This window comes from Octopus sinensis, linkage group LG8 (genome assembly GCF_006345805.1).
Source record: "Octopus sinensis linkage group LG8, ASM634580v1, whole genome shotgun sequence".
Classification (NCBI taxonomy): Eukaryota; Metazoa; Mollusca; class Cephalopoda; order Octopoda; family Octopodidae; genus Octopus; species Octopus sinensis.
This window is the reverse complement of record NC_043004.1, coordinates 60,776,356-60,793,855: the sequence shown is the minus strand read 5'-3', so window position 1 is coordinate 60,793,855 and position 17,500 is coordinate 60,776,356.

The window sequence follows — 17,500 nt, the reverse complement described above, 5'->3', positions numbered from 1 at the left end:
ACTTTTTCTTTTAATGACTATACGCACATATATATATATATATATACATATTACGTACGTACATACATGCATGAGTGTGTCTGTAATATATATATATATATATATATATATATATATATATATATATATATATATATATTATATATATATATATATATATATATATATATATATAATATATGTATGTATGTATGTATATATATGTATGTATGTATGTAAGTATATATATATTACACACACACGTATGGATGTATGTATGTCTGTATTTATGTGCATACGTGTATATATATATATATGTATATATATATACATACATATATATATATATATATATATATATATATATACACGAAACATACATATTATGTGTGTGTGCGTGTGTGTCTTTGTGTGTGTATATACGTCTATTTTTATGTAAAATTACGAACAAAGATATTTAGATATTAACAAGAAAAAGCGCTGTATGCATATGTACGTTGAGTACAGTATTCTTTTTCACAGAGAATACACTGACAGTCCGCGTTACGTTGATGGCATCAACAACTACAGTACATAGAGTTCGTCGAAGTGGAGTGGCTGTGAAGTCACGGCCGGTCTTCTCTGTGTCAGTGTGTATGTACATATACGTCTGAGTGTTCAAGTGTATTTTGTGTAGTTATATGTATATATTATTTTCTACTCTAGGCACAAGGCCTGAAATTTTGGGGGAGGGAGCCAGTCGATTAGATCACCCCAGTACGCAACTGGTACTTAATTTATCGAACCCGAAAGGATGAAAGGTAAAGTCGACCTCGGCGGAATTTGAACTCAGAACGTAAAGACAGACGGAATACCTATTTCTTTACTTACCCACAAGGGGCTAAATACAGCGGGGACAAACAAGGACAGATAAACGGATGAAGTCGATTATATTGACCCCAGCGCGTAACTGGTACTTTTTTTATCGACCTCGAAAGGATGAAAGGCAAAGTCGACCTCGGCGGAATTTGAACTCAGAACGTAAAGACAGACAAAATACGCTAAGGATTTCGCCCGACGTGATAATGTTTCTACGAGCTCCGCCGCCTTAATGCATGTATATAATATAAATTCTATGTGAATAGGTTGTAATGGCGAACAAGTGGGGACAGCATTTTGGTTCCTCAACGTTCTCTTTCGTGTTTTATCTGTACCACTTTCTTGAGTTATTCTTTTCGTTTTGCTTTTAATTTTTTAAAATTGTTGTTATTTTCACTTAACACGACCGCACATTTTCCCAAATCACCAGGCAAGGCTATATGAACTAATTTGAACTGTTTTCCTCGTATATCTTACACACTTTCTTAAATCTTTTATAATTCTCAAAATTCCCATTTATTCCTCCATGTTCTTGGTGAGCGAATCATCTCATATTTCTACTTTGCCTATTTTATTTGTTTAAAATTTACCTTGAAGATGGCGGAGATTTTTGCCATGATGTAGTCCATGAATGCACCAACAACAATGCTGCTGAAACCCCACTTGTGTTCTTATCGTGGCTATGAGTTCTTTTGACTCGTATTTCTAGCAATATTAGTGCTGACTAGCGCACTTAATCGCTTCAGTGACGTTTAAATGTTTGCCTTTCTGTTGAAAAAGTCTAACGAGCCACCCTTGTAATTCATCCTTAGTTATAATTATATATCTATAAGTATACTTTGACTAATTTAACCCAAATGGCTCTTTGGTACGCTAGCCACTGATAAATCATTAATTAATGGCTTCATCCTAATGCAAACATATAAGATGTTAATGACCAGATCGCGTTTAAGTAAAAGAGAATGTTTCAATCATAACTTATTTGCTAAATAGAAAGTTTAGCTGCCGTTATATATTTCTTTACTACCCACAAGGGGCCAAACATAGAGGGGACAAACAAGGACAGAAAAAGGGATCAAATGGATTACATCGACCCCAGTACGAAACTGGTACTTTATTTATCGACCCCGAAAGGATGAAAGGTAAAGTCAACCTCGGCGGAATTTGAACTCAGAACGTAACGCCAGACGAAATACTACTAAGCATTTCGCCCGGCGCGCTAACGTTTCTGCCAGCTCCACCACTGTACTGGCTTACTAATACTCCACATAGTACAGAATTTGTTGTTGCTATTAATTCCTTATAATTAGGAAAGAACATTATCATACGTAGTAATTATTATTAAGAGAAAACCCCATCCTACCTAACCATCCTATATAGGGTGGGGCATAAGTTACCATCCTAACCATCCTATATATCCTATATAGGGTGGGGCATAAGTTACATCCTATATAGGGTGGGGCATAAGTTACACACCAGAACATTTGATGAAATTGTAATTAAAATTAAAGCGTGTTCTTTTTTAATGAGCAATATATATATATATATTAAAAGAGTTTTAAACTCGTGACTTTTAGCCCAGCCCCTTTTTTATTCAAACATACTGTCTTTAAGACTGTACTATGGAATATATTCTTTCTCTTACAGTAGCGAAGTGAATGAGAGAGAGATTTGGCTCCTATTTCTTGCAAGTCAAGTACTAGCATCAGTATTTCCCCTTTGGTTACTTAATGGCGTTGCTCTTTCTGTGGATTTTAATGCTAACAGTTGGATTTTCTGCTAGGTGTGATGAAAGTATTGATTAGAGGATGTAAAACAAGGATAAGGAAGGGGAGTAAGGAGGAGGGAAAATAAATCAAAGAGGAAACGGAAGAGGGAAATGAAGGATGCCGATGAGATGGTGATTATGGTATTGGGGCACTTGTAAAGATGCTGCTACCGATGATGATGGTGGTGGTGGTGCTGGGGTTGGAAGTGGGTAGTTGGGTAAATGTTTATAATGATAAGGTGTAAAATGACATGGATGGCAGTAGAACCACATTTTCTACCAAATATTTCCCATTAAATCACCGCCATTGGCAGACATACACATGCGCAAACACAAACGCATATACACACGCACGCGTACATACACACGCACATTAAAACAACAACAACAACATGTTTCTGACAATATTTTGAATGGACATCACAAGGAAAAGAATAACAAAAAAATTAATATTAAAAACGGATTAAATGAGCATCAAATGAGGATTAAAATATTTCAGTTTTTATCTGCAATACTAATCAAGCTAACAGGAAAATCAATAGAACAGAGGTCAGAGAAATGCTCCATTTGCCGAGTGTCAAGTCATTTTGCGGTGTTTGCTGTTTAATCATTTGGTGTTTAATAGTGGCAAATGCAATCAAAAGTCATTTCACACAATGAAGTCGCAGATTCAACTACATTCTATAGAACGTTGAGCAAGCGTCTTCATTTGTTAGTTTCAAGTCATACCAAACCGAAATTTTCCAGTGACACTGGACCAAAGAAAACTGCAAGGAAACTCATTGGATGAAATGGAGCTCTCGTTTCTTTTGGACCAGTTCACCCATGATGTAGCAGGCCAATAATGAAAGATATTCCGGCCTTGACCATCTTAAATTTTGTATAAGTCTACTTTGCCGAATAGGTATATTCTTTCTACAACTCTGATGTATGGATTGAATGAGATTTGGCTGCTATTTTTAGAAAGTTGGATGTCACATAGAAATAACTAAATTGTCTCATGGACTGAGTTTTTAATTCAAATTATCAACCTTGTCAGAATCTGTTATGTTGTGTCTGCATGAGAATTACATTAAATAAACAAACGTCTACGGATTACTCAACCACTTAAATGCTAATTGTTTGGGTAAGATGCTATATTAATGGAACAGCTAATACTGTCATTCGAAACTCAGGAAAGATCCATCGTCTAGTTGGGGTTTAATACAGGACAGTGCAATAGGAAAAAACTGTTGAAGTACGGATAAAATGATTTACTGTATTTAGTCAAGATAGTGCCGCCGTGTAAGATGCAAGAAATGGGTTCAGCAGTTAGAAAGTACACAGGCCAAAGAAAAAAAGTACATGCGTTCATGACAAGACACATTAGATCAGGGACACCACCTCAGAAGAGAGCATCAGGATTGACATCATACTAAAAGAAAGCTAAGCTATCAAACATAGAAGAGATATTTAGAATTACTCAAGATATAAACAAACATTTATGAAAACAAAGACAATATTTCTGCAGGCCAGCGATAGAGAAAGATCAAAGAAGTCTTTAAATGAGATAACACTGTGTTATTATTTTTTTGTCTTTGGTCAGTAACTGTTATTTCCTACTTGCTTCTATCTAGAAATCAAAGAAAGTGACTACTATTACCTTCAAAATTTGTCTTCGTTTCCCGGATATCAATATTTTGAACCTGAAATATATATTTCTTCATAACCCACAAGGGGCTAAATATAGAGAGGACAAACAAAGGGATTAAGTCAATTACATCAACCCCAGTGCGTAACTGGTACTTATTTAATCGACCCCGAAAGTATGATAGGCAAAGTCGACCTCGGCGGAATTTGAACTCAGAACGTAACGGCAGACGAAATATGAAGCAGGAATATCGTTATAGCAAATATTCTGCTCAATTCCACTGATTTGCTTCTCAGTTATTTGACCTTAACCACTTGAGCATGCTCCTTAGTGGCTGACAATATGTGCACCTCTAATAACGAACAGGAGTAGTGGAAGATCGTCATGTGTTGAGAGGGATTCTTTGGGGTTTGGATAAACGTAACAAAAGCAAAGCTTGAAGGAAATATTAGCCATTTTCATACTTTCTAGGGATAAGCAAATATGAAATAACAGTTGCTACCCAAGAACAAATATCGTGTTACACAGTGTAATTAGTTAAACCCAATTTGAGGAGGCTGAGTATTCCTACACGAAGCAAGATCCCAAAGCTCAGGAGAGAAACCTGAGAGGTGCGATCCACTCGTATTATTATGATTTGAGTTTATGCAACTGAAAAGGCGGGGAGGATTTCGACGGAGAATACTTTAAATATTCAATGCAGTGAACATTAATAAGTTAATTAAAAATAATTTTGCGATAGAGAAAAACTAATATTAGTAAACGTCAAATATAATCTTAATCATTCAAACAAGCGCAGGATTGATCTTTGGGCATGTTTAAGTCTAATTAGACATCATCACTGAAGCAGCTTGTTCCGCATATTGAGTTGAAATTTTCCTGTGATCAGGAATCAAGTGTTGATTCAAAATGCTATAAACTTTATACACTTTATACGCATGTGATGATACACACTTTAAATATTTGCATTGATATAAAAACTCATTATTTGGTATTGTAAAGTAGGGACTGTAATTACAGAATCATGCATCAGAGAGTGTTTCATGCGACATCATATTATATGGTCTTCGAGCTGGAATTCCATAGGATTGCCCAATACGATCGCATCATACTCACTTCATCAAAGTAGTGAAATCATCATCATCATCATCATCATCATCTCTACTTTTATCAGGTCCCAGTATGATATCAAAATATGTCCATTGCATTCTTTCGCTTTACATACGGACAATCAGAAACAGAAAAGAGAGGAAATGGCCAAATTTTATCCCGTATTCGAAAAAATGAGCTGAAACACCGATCGAGACTTTTATCAACAGTTTTCGTGAATCTCATACCAGCAACAGATTTGGTGATATCTGGTTATGAACTCATGGTCTTTTGTATAATATTGTGTATTCAAATAGAGAAAAATAGTGATTTCCACCAAAAGAAGAGAATTCTACCTGGTTGCCCTAATTGGTAGAAATAGTAATTAAATTCTAGCTACAATACCTCTGAAAATCAATAAAATGGTATGTTTATAACTGAATTGCTTTTGCTCGAAGGTATCCTAAAGCAAAGCTAACAGGGGCCTAAATAATGAGGGCAGTACCACTAATAATAAGAACAGTTAAAGAAACAAATACGAGGCCAGCTATATACACAAAGCATTGAAAATCACATCTGCAGCCACTTCTACAGATTTGAACTGAGGTACCCGAGGTACTACGCACAGAATAGAAGCAAATGAATAAACTTGGATACACGTGTTAGATACTTCCGTGTGCACATCGAATTCTACATATAGTATAACCCAAATAATATGCACGATGCCTTCGCGAAATGCTAGATTGGGGGCCCAAACATCCGAGTTCTTTTATAGGGCTTAGAAAAACTGAACGACTGCTGCAAAAATATGTGAAACTAAGAGGTGAATATGTTGACTAAAATCATAATTAACTGATCTCCTTGTATTATATATTTTTTTCCAAAACCAGGAAATTTTCAGCACCACCTCGTATGTCAATCCTAATCTTCAGCTAGAGAAATATCAAAAGTAGTATTCATTTCAGGAGAGTTGATTAAAACAAGGTGAAATGACATACTTTGCTTTGGACCACAACGCACTTCCTACTCTAGAATGGAAACCACAAATTCCTGATCGTGAACCAAAACAACTAGGCCTTGCACCATCATCAATTTAAACATATGCAACCATCCATCCATAAATACACAACATCTATCTATGTATCTTCTCTCTCCCCCTCTCTCTCTCTATATATATATATAGATATATAAATATACATGCTAAGACCACCCCCCCGGTAATGACTGACCATGGGATTGCACCTAGAAAGTTACCCTCCCAGGCACAAGTCCGGGCAATGATGTTTATGGAAGACCAGCAGTCGCCCATGCATACCGGCCTCCCCTCTCCATGCCACCAGTGTTATCGAAGGAAAAGGTAAAGGCCTATACAGCTTGGAACATGTGACGCCGCAACTCATTTCTACAGCTGAGTGAACTGGAGCAACGTGAAATAAAGCGTCGTGCTCAAGAACACAACACGCAGCCCGGTCCGGGATTCGAACTCACAACCTCACGATCATAAGCTCGACGCTCTTACCACTGAGCCATGCGCCTTCACTTATATACATACACACATACACACACACACACACACACACACACACACACATATATATATATATATATGTGTGTGTGTGTGTATGTACATACATATATATATATCTGTGCCTGTATATATGTGCATGTAGTATATGTATGTATGTGTATATATATATATATATATATACAGCTTAAAGTTTCAATATAGGTAGGATCAACAAAATTACTCTATCCCGTGAAAGATAAACAACATTTGATATACAGAATTACAAGAGAGCTACTAACTAACTTGTAAGATGCACATCAAAATATCATAACCACAAAGTTGGATAGCAATGTATGATATCTGAAGACCAAATGTACACTATATACAATCAAGTGGAGAAACGTGGAAAAATCTTCGCTATATATAAATGAATTAAAGATATGCAAGTTATGTGTAGCTGAAATATAGCACATTCTGTTTTAAACCCAAAAATTCTACCACGCTACTTAATTCCAGATCCGAAATTTTTAACAAGTCTACGCACATATACAGGTTTCTTTTGTTGAACTGGGGGACACCACATGCTCCGGACTGAGTAATTATCTCCCAGACTATGGACTCCTTTCTTTTATATTGCTCTTCACCAGTTACATTAATTATGGTTTCTACAGTCTAAGAGGACAAAAATCTTGGTCTTCTTTACTTTTACTCTTTTTATTTTTGTATCAGCCTTCTTTGTGTTTTGTTACTCGTGCTTCCTTATAGTATTTACAAAGAGAACCTCTAATCACTCATACAAGCAATGTGTCCAGTCCAGCGTAATCGATGCTGGTCCACCAACGTATCAATACTCAGGAAGCTGACTCTCCTCAAGACCTCCGTGTCTGGAGTTTGCAAGAACAAGCCAATATTCAGAATGTGTCTGAGAGATCTCTTATGCAAGCGTTCAAGGACTTGAACACGATGTCTGTAAAAGGCCCAGTTTTAACATACGTACGTACATACATACATACATACATACATACATACATACACGCACATACACACATACGCAGACACAACTTATATATCCCTGTGTATAAATGTATGCGTTTGTATGTGTGCATGTATGTTTAAATATAATTAAAACCTCTTGCAGTGTCCAGCACACAGCCCCCTAGGAATCAGAACTAGCATTTACACCACCCGTGAAATTTTGCGTACTTGAACGCGCGCGTATGCTTGACAAAGAGAGAGGTGGGAGAGTATAGTACCGAATGATGCATATGTAAAGTTGCACGAAACAACACAGATGTATACACGTAGGCGTGTATATATGTATGTATGCACGTATGTATATATATATATATATACATACACGTTGGCGTATATATATATATATATATATATATATATATATATATATAGATATATATATACATATATATATAAATACATGTATGCATGTACGTATGTATGCATGTATGTATGGACGTACGTGTATGTGTGCTTAGGTGTCTCTGATAATTGTATTTAAAGTGAGAGAGGTTTTAAAAGTGAGTGATATGGAAAAAAGTAATGTGAGAGAAAGAGAAAGAGAAAGAGAAAGTGAGGGGGAGAGAGATAGAGAAATACGTGGTTATAAATTACATTAAATGATACAATGAAAAAACTTAACACGTAAAACAATGTAAATCTTCTGTAAAAAAAACAACAAAAAAACACAATTACAATACAAAGAAAACTGAAACAAGAAATTTGGTATTGTTTTATATATGGAAGAAATCCGTGTTATTTGAATTTAACTAACAGCCAAGTGATTCCGTTATCATGTTTAAATGTTCAGAATCTGCATTGCCTTTTAGCCATTTGCTGAACATTTCTGTACAACTAATTTCAATTTTGTAATATTGGAAAATATTTTTTCTACTTCTCATTCACTAAATTACTAAATATTCGTATAGTAGGTTCTTATTCTTTTTAATTATTGACGTAGCATGTCATTTTTGCTCTCCTTTTACATTCCATTAAGTAGACTAACTCAGAATTTCTCACTATTTTTTAAATTTTTTGGAGGTGGTGAGATATGTGGAATCAGTTAGTTATTGTACTCACTAAAGGCTAAAAGTTCAAATCCTATAAAAGTTTACACTTCTATGTTTAAGAGATGAGGAATTATCTGCATTATTTACATACAAGGGATATTTGTCCTCATCTTGTTTGTTATTAACACAACGTTTCGGCTGATATACACTCCAGCCTTCTTCAGGTGTCTTGGAAAAATTTCGAACCTGGGTTCTCATTCCTAAGGTATATTTTTCGATGTTGTTATTGTTGTTATTATTATTATTATTATTATTATTCAGGTTACTGCTTGGAATCGAACTTGGAATCTTGGGGTTAGTAGCCCACGCTCTTAACCACAACGCCATATGCCCACGGTCATATGGCGTAGTGGTTATAAAAGTTTAATATTCTGTATTTTGTTTATCAAAATGCCTGAGGCGACGATCTGGTAAAATCTTAGTACGCCGGACAAAATGCTCAGCCACATTTCTTCCGTTTAAGTTCTGATTTCCGCAAAGGTTGACTTTGCATTTCAACATTTAGTTAAATTTAGTATCAACACTGAAGTCATGGACAAGCCCGTTCCGCAAAATTTGAGGCCCTGGGCTTATAGTATAAAGTTTTATAAACGTGCCCGAAGTGGCGAACTGGCAAAATCTTTAGCATTCAGGACAAAAAAATTAACGACATTTCTTCTGTCGAACATTCTAAGTTCAACTCCCACCGAGGTTAGCCTTCCTGTCATAATTTAGGGATCGTTAAAATGATACACAATGAAGTACTGGAGTTGATATTATCGATTAACTGAATGCGGAGATCTAGCAGAATCGTTAGTACGCCGGGCGAAACTCTTATGTGTATTTCGGCAGTCGTTATGTTCGGAGTTCAAATTCTGCCGAGGTCGACTTTGCCTTTCATCCTTCCGGGATCGATAAATTTAGTACCAGTTACGAACTGGGATCGATCTAATCGACTGGCTCCCTCTCCAAAAATGTCACGCCTTGTTCCTAGAGTATAAAAGAATCGTTAGACCCCCAGGCGAAATGCTTAGCTGTATTTCGGCAGTTCTGAGTTCAAATTCCGGCGAGTTCAAATTCATCCTTCTGCAGTCGATAAATTAAGTACCAGTTAAGTACTGGGGTCGATTTAATCGACTACCCCTTCCCCAAACTTTCAGGCCTGATGCCTATGGTAGAAAGGATTTTGTCGATTAACTCCCTTCCCCTTTTTTGTCGATTAACTCCCTAAAAATACTGAATTTGCATCAAAATTTGAATTTAAAGAAGCTTTATGTCACCTTTATTAGTATTAATGTTTAATGTAATAGACAGAGTGTATGTCATAAGCAAATTTTGATAATTTGAATCTGAATATGTTTTTTGTTCAAAAGCTGCAACATATATAGTTTGGAAATTATATTTATAAGTAATGTACCGTTACACACTTTTATCTACATAATGATAGATTAATCTCTGCCCATGAGAGGCTTCATTGAATCTTCATCTCTGCAATTAATGATCAAAAATCTAATTGTTCAGATGTCGAAGCTGTTTAAAGATAAAATGTCGTGGAACCCAATATTATTTTGATAAACGCATATACTAAACTTGTGAAAGAGTTAGGCATCTAGGTATAGGACTAAGTTTGAAATCTAGTCAACTTTAAGCATTAAGAATTACTCCCACCCCACCCTGTTATCTATTAGCGCATGTTTCAACATCTTTACATGCGTGTACATGTGCTGGGATATGGCAGAATCATGAGAACCTCTGAGTGACAATCTTGCTGTATTTTTTCAACTTTTTACGTTCGAATCTCGACGAAGTGATATTGGCTTTGTAATTCTTTGCATCTATAAAATAAAGTAACAGTCATCAGTTAAAGTCTTAGATTATTATTTGTGAATATAAGACAAATTCAGCATTCCAAATTTATGTATAAACCGTGCTGGTATCATGTTCTCTAACATGCATAGTGTGGAAGAATTTCCATGATGAAAAGCATTTCAATGCTTCTGTTTTTAGATATTGTATCTTTTTTATTGTCGTAGCTCTTAGTATTTTATGTTTACATCGTGGCTTGTTGTTGTAGCATTAGTTTTTATGTCGTTACATGTTTTGGAATTACGTAAAAAATAAACAAATACGGTAAAGATACAACATAGAATTGTACGTGGTATGTGTAGACAGATGTATGATGTATTTATAAGTTATTTTTATTTTTCTATTTCTAAATTTTGATTTCGCTTTCGTTAAAGTTTATTGAAACCATTAGAAGAAAAAAATAAAACTCGATATATAAATTTAATACATAGCAACATGCTCAATTCACAGATGTATACATATACAGGGATGTACAAATACATATACAAACCTATGCGCACACGCAAGCACACACACACATATACACACATACACGCACAAATACATGTATATATTTGTGTGAATGTATAAATAAATTAACGTGTACATGTGACAATCTTGCAGTATTTTTTCAACTTTTTACGTTCGAATCTCGACGAAGTGATATTGGCTTTGTAATTCTTTGCATCTATAAAATAAAGTAACAGTCACGTACAGAAGTTATTTTAATCGACTCATCCCCTGCTCTCAGATTTCTTGCGTGGTACCTATGTTAGAAATAGTTATGAAAACAATTGAAAGTTTAGCCATACTAAATTTGATTAATATTATTTTGAGGCTAGGGCAGCAGACTAACGATCGTAGGATCGCGGTTTCGATTCCCAGACCGTGCATTGTGAGTGTTATTGAGCGAAAACACCTAAAGCCCTACGAGGCTCCGGCAGTGGGTGGTGGTGAACCCTGCTGTACTCTTTCGCCACAATTTTCTCCCACTCTTTCTTCCTGTTTCTGTTGTACCTGTATTTCACAGGGCCAGCCTTGTCACACTCTGTGTCACGCTGAATCTCCCCGTTAAGTGTACACTCTTTTACTTGTTTCAGTCATTTGACTGCGGCCATGCTGGAGCACCGCCTTTAATCGAGCAACTCGACCCCGGGACTTATTCTTTTGTAAGCCCAGTACTTATTCTATCGGTCTCTTTTGCCCAACCGCTAAGTAACGGGGACATAAACACACCAGCATCGGTTGTCAAGCAATGCTAGGGGGACAAACACACTCACACAAACACACACACGTATATCTATATATATACATATATACGACAGGCTTCTTTCAGTTTTCGTCTACCAAATCCACTCAAAAGGCTTTGGTCAGCCTGAGGCTATAGTAGAAGACACTTGCCCAAAGTGCCACGCAGTGGGACTGAACCCGGAACCATGTGGTTGGTAAACAAGCTACTTCCCACACAGCCACTCCTGCGCCTCGTGTCTGTGGAGTGCTCAGCTACTTCCACGTTAATAAATGAGCTGCGACGACACTAGTGCCAAGCTGTATCGGTCTTTGCCTTTCCCTTAGATAACATCGGTGGCGGGGAGAGGGAGGCTGGTATGCGTGGGCGACTGCTGGTCTTCCATAAGCAACCTTGCCCAGACGTGCGCTTTGGAGGGTAACTTTCTCGGAGCAATTCCATGGTCATTCATGACCGAAGGGTGTCACAACAATTTTGAGTTGTATTCCTCAGCATACCCGATAAAATGCTTAACGACATTTCCTTCATCTTGACGCTCTGAGTTCAAATATCTGCTGAAGTCGACTCTGTAGTTTATCCTTTCGGGGTCGATAAAATAAGTACCAGTCAGGCATTAGACTCGACATAATCGACTAGTCTCCTTACCCAGAATGTCACGTTTTGTGTCTGTGGTAGAAAGAATTATTATTATTGTTATGCTTTCGTATTGCTTTGATTTATACGAGTTGCACCATAATCTCAACTAGAGACGTCAGGGGACAACAAGGTTTTGCATCTGCAGATTCTATCAGTTGAGGTGCCATGCAGCTTAAAACACTGTCATCTGTGGCAGGAAGAAAAAACACAGAGTGATTCAGGTCGCATTTACATGGAGCGGAATTTACTTAGAATATGTGAAGTAAAACTCAGAAGAAAAGGAATTAGTAATTCCTGTTGCAGGATTATACAGTACGCCAACTGAGTGAACTGGAGTAACAAGAAATGAAGTATTTTTATAGGCGAAAGGTGTGGCTGTGTGGTAAGTAGCTTGTTTACCAACCACATGGTTCCGGGTTCAGTCCCACTGCGTGGCACCTTGGGCAAGTGTCTTCTACTATAGCCATCTACCAAAGCCTTGTGAGTGGATTTGGTAGATGGAAACTGAAAGAAGCTCTTTGTATATATGTGTGTATATATATATATATATATGCGTGTGTATGTTTGTGTGTCTGTGTTTGTCCCCCTAGCATTGCTTGACAACCGATGCTGGTGTGTTTATGTCCCCGTTACTTAGCGGTTCGGCAAAAGAGACCGATAGAATAAGTACTGGGCTTACAAAAGAATAAGTCCCGGGGTCGAGTTGCTCGATTAAAGGCGGTGCTCCAGCATGACCGCAGTCAAATGACTGAAACAAGTAAAAGAGTAACGAGATCCGGTTGGTTTGCGTGTATTTCCCGATCTGTCGTAACCTCGGCATTCTAGGCAAATTGTGATGGATTGTGTTCCCAACAATAGATTTTGTTAGGAAGGTTGTATGTGCGACATATTGACCAGTGTATGTACGGAGCCGTCTTGTCATGCTTTGCAAGTATTATGTTGGTGCCAGTCTGCTGCGCCCAGAGATTGTGGTTGATTGTCTCTTGTTGCCTTTCTCATAAAAATTTGCAGGGAGATGAAAAATGTGAGGGCAAAATATCTTACTAAAATATTTCGATATTGTCAAAATGATTTTTTCACTCACTGCGCCTTAGTAATCTGTCTGTCTCTCACTTTATATATATTATATATGCTTGGGTGTCTGTATGAGTGTGCGTATATGTGTGTGTAAGTGTGTGGTGATGTGTGTATGTATGTATGTGTATTCGAGTGTTTATGTATATATATATATATATGTATATATATATATATATATATATATGTATATGTACATATAATATATATATATATATATATATATATATAATATATATATATATATATATATATATATATATATATATATTATATATATATATATATATATATATATATATATATATATATAGGGAGATGTGCTTGCATAGCAAGTGATTTGATCTGAGATCGTGTGCTGGAACGAAAACAATTGCAGCGTGGAAGGTGTTTGTAAGCCATTTAAGAAACACACAAAAGCCGTTCGGTTCACTCCAACATTTAAGTTTATTTTCTCAAAATATTTTCGTCGCTATAAGACCGTGACCTGTTCACTGACAAAAATCTGTGCTGCACCTGAGAAAGTAAGAGTTAGTTCGTTATATATATGTACGTATTTATGTATGTATGTATGTATGTATGTATACACGCATGTATGCATGCATGTATGTATGTATGTACGTACGTACGCCTGTGTGTATGTATGTATGTATGTATGTATGTATGTATGTATGTATGTATGTATGTATGTGTGTGTATATGCACGCACATACACACTATAAACTTAAGGCTATAAACCTGTAGTGATGGATAGATGTAGACTGACCACTCATCACAACAATATCAAATTTCAACCTCACCCGCCGAAACTAGGAAGCGATTTACGGCCCTCACCCCCAAGACAAAACTCTAAGACCTATTACCAGACATTTATCTCTATATCACAAAACTTTTTTTTACTATTACTTACCAATTTTTTTTCTTTTCTTTTCTCCCTATATATATATTTATTTATACACACACACACACACACGCACACACACATACACACACACACACACACACACATACACACACACATATATATATATATATATATATATACAGGGTGCGATAGGTAAATTTTCACCATCTTACCTTTTTGATTTCTTGTATGTGCATTGTTAGTTTTCGATTTTGTAGACTACACAGTATGGCGCAGCGTCTGTGAGAAAAACACCCCTATGACGCAATTCAGTCAGTTAGAAATGTTAGAAAACGACATGATGTGCTGCTTGGCATTTTCACCGGAAGTTCAAATATGAACATTTCAGACTGTTTGGATGTGATTCTGGGGAAAATGCAGAGGATTCGCAAAGAGTTGGATGAGTTTAATGGTGATTACGAAGGTTCGGCATCTCGAAAAACCCACTCTGATCGTTCTGCCAAGAAAAGAACTCCTGGATTCGTTACTAAGATCCAGGCCATGATTAACAAGGACCCCTCCAAGTTAATCAGGTCCATCAACAGGGACATAGGAGTGTCTGAGTTTCTTATCACAGGTAGTGCATGAAGACATTCGGTATTTCTCAAGGTGAGAAAGGTCCAATTTTTATGCTAAGCTGTAAAGGGCAAGAGGAAAGACCGTGCTTTTGAAGCTTTTGAAGAAACTCAACCATCCCCTCCAACCAAACATAATTTAGCGTTTATCAGACGTAAAAATTTCTGTCAGGAACACACAGAACATCTGTTGGCTTGCTGTGCCACCAAAACATGTACCTAGAGTGGTGAAAATCAAACATCCAGTCAACATCATGGTGTTTGGAGTGATCACTAGTGATGGTGACGTTATGTTTCCATTCGTATTCCCACACGACTTCAAACTCAACAAGGAGGCCTACATCAAAAGCCTGGAGGAAATAGTGCTGCCTTGGGTCAAGAGGGAGGCTGCTTGAAGACCCTATGTCTAGCAACAGGACTGTGCATCATGCCACACAAGCAGGAGAACACAGTCATATCTGTCAGACAATTTCTGCGACCACATCATCCCTAACATCTGGCCACCTAACTCCTCAGATTGCAAACCCCTTGATTATTATGTGTAGGTTGCAGTTGAGCGAGAGACTAAGAATACTCCCTGTAACACCAAAGATGGACTGAGGGCAAGGATTGACCAAACATAAACAGGGAGAGCGTTCAGAAGAGTTGCAGGATATTCCGAAGTCGTCTGGAGGCCGTCGTTGAAGACAATGGCGATTTTATTGAATAAATTTACTCTTTCGTATTCCAAGATATTTTTATGTAATTTTGGTAAATATATCTATTAAAATAAAATATCGATGTTATTTTCATTTTTGCGTAATTTAGACGACAGTATATTCACCTCAACCGCTACACACACGCGCACGCATACACACACACACGTGTAGACACACACACACACACTCACACATATATATATATATATATATATATATATATATATATATATATATGTAGGCTATGATAGGTAATGGTTTCAAGAAGACCCAAAAGTAATGCTATCTGCTATCAACGGACTATAGTTAAGCTCCAGGTTCGGTGATTATGCGAATGAGCAGTCCAACGTAGGTCATATATCAGCATGTGTATATATAAATAAATCAACAGAATGAGATAACGATCAAAGACTGTGAAAGATTTCAGAACATTTATAAAGAGAATGTCTTACAGCTGTTTCCGGGATATTTTATATGTCCCTTCATGGGAGACAGTATGAGAAAATGGTTAAACAATAGTTGTTCTTGATAAGGTATGAAATAGAGAGTGAAGTAGAGCAATGAAAATAGACGTGAGATATGCAGAGATATTGTATCTGCAGTTCCATTACTTAGGCAGAATGGTATACATATAAGATTCCTGTATCTTGTGTAAGTTCCAACAGTATTTAAAATTGGTCATTCCAAGCATAGAGTTTGCAAACGGTGTTATTGAATCTATATTCGTTCCCCCACTTCACACTCTATTTCATATCTTCTCTAGAATAACTATTGCTTAACCATATACTCACACGGTCTCTGATTAAGGGATATATAAAATATCCCGAAAACAGCTGTAAGACCTTCCTTTTATAAATATTCTGAAATCTTTCACAGCCTTGAATTTTTACTCATTCTGTTAATTTATATATATATATATATATATATATATATATACATATACATACGAGGGACTCTCGCGACGAAGGTGACGTATGAACGTTCAGCTTTAAGGCGAACGACCTGCACAAATGGCTTGCTGACAATGATTAAATCTTCATACCACACCATTATCTCACTCTCTCTATCAAATCGATGTTGTCTGAAGAGATGAACTGTGTGCCGCGCGTCTGGTGTCGAAGTGATCGCAGAACAACGTGAGATGAAGTGTTTTGCTCAATAACACACCGTAGCACTGTTTTAGCCTTCAAATGACGCCACCTCGCTGGCTAAGCGAGCAGGCCAACAGAAGAAAGAGTGAGAGAAAGTTGTGGCGAAAGAGTTTTAGGTGTTTTTGCTCAATAAACACTCACAACGCCCGGTCTGGGAATCGAAACCGCGATCCTACGACCGCGAGTCCGCTGCCCTAACCACTAGGCCATTGCGCCTCCATATATATATATATATAATATATATATACATATACATACGAGGGACTCTCGCGACGAAGGTGACGTATGAACGTTCAGCTTTAAGGCGAACGACCTGCACAAATGGCTTGCTGACAATGATTAAATCTTCATACCACACCATTATCTCACTCTCTCTATCAAATCGATGTTGTCTGAAGAGATGAACTGTGTGCCGCGCGTCTGGTGTCGAAGTGATCGCAGAACAACGTGAGATGAAGTGTTTTGCTCAATAAC